Source organism: Nansenia antarctica, assembly GCF_963989245.1.
Source record: "Nansenia antarctica genome assembly, chromosome: 7".
Taxonomy (NCBI): Eukaryota; Metazoa; Chordata; class Actinopteri; order Argentiniformes; family Microstomatidae; genus Nansenia; species Nansenia antarctica.
Genome location: NC_137677.1, coordinates 2,828,637 through 2,829,524, shown reverse-complemented (window position 1 = coordinate 2,829,524; position 888 = coordinate 2,828,637).

Here is an 888-nt window from a genome sequence, read left to right as displayed (position 1 = left end):
CACGTATATGGATATTTATAAGGTCTGGACTACACGTATATGGATATTTATAAGGCTGGACTACACGTATATGGATATTTATAAGGCCTGGACTACACGTATATGGATATTTATAAGGCCTGGACTACACGTACAGTATATGGATATTTTTTTAAACCCAATTTTTTTTAATACAATTGGGCCTCTCAACCATATGAACACGGCGTTTTCACTCACAGAAACAGAGATTTCTCTAAACGGATAAAAAAGTGAAGAAATAAAAAAAATATCCGATTGAGTGGATCAGTGTGGTTCTGTTAAACGGTTATTCTGGGTTTTAGAGATATGACCTGGTTAGGGAGGTCCATTCAACCATAGCTCTATACAGTATCAGAGAGAGAGGCCAAGCATGCATTCTTCATGCTCATTATGTGTGTGACAATGCCATGTGTACAGTATATGTTTCAACCTGCCACCTAGAATTCTTCCTGGTTCAGTGGACAGACAAATTAACTCTGAGAGCAGTATGACATCAGCCTACTACTGTATAAACATTAACCGGAGGCAATATTTAATAATAAAAAATAAGGATTCTTTTTATCATCCCGTCATCATATTGATTATAGACCATTGTGTTTACCTCAGCAGAAAATGCGCATTTGTCGCGCTGTCGTACCAGTATTAGATGTCATGTTTATGAATCATAATAATAATAAACCCATGCTACTGTGAGGACCGTGGTAGCATGGATGTATTGTGTCTGTGTGGTAAAATGATGATTAAAAACAAAAATCTGTTTCAGAAAATTGCAATTTCCATTTCCATCGCACATCCAAATGAGAAAAATATTGAAAATGCCTCGTGAAATGAATAAAAATAATCAGCCCTTCTGTTCTTAAATGTCCTCTG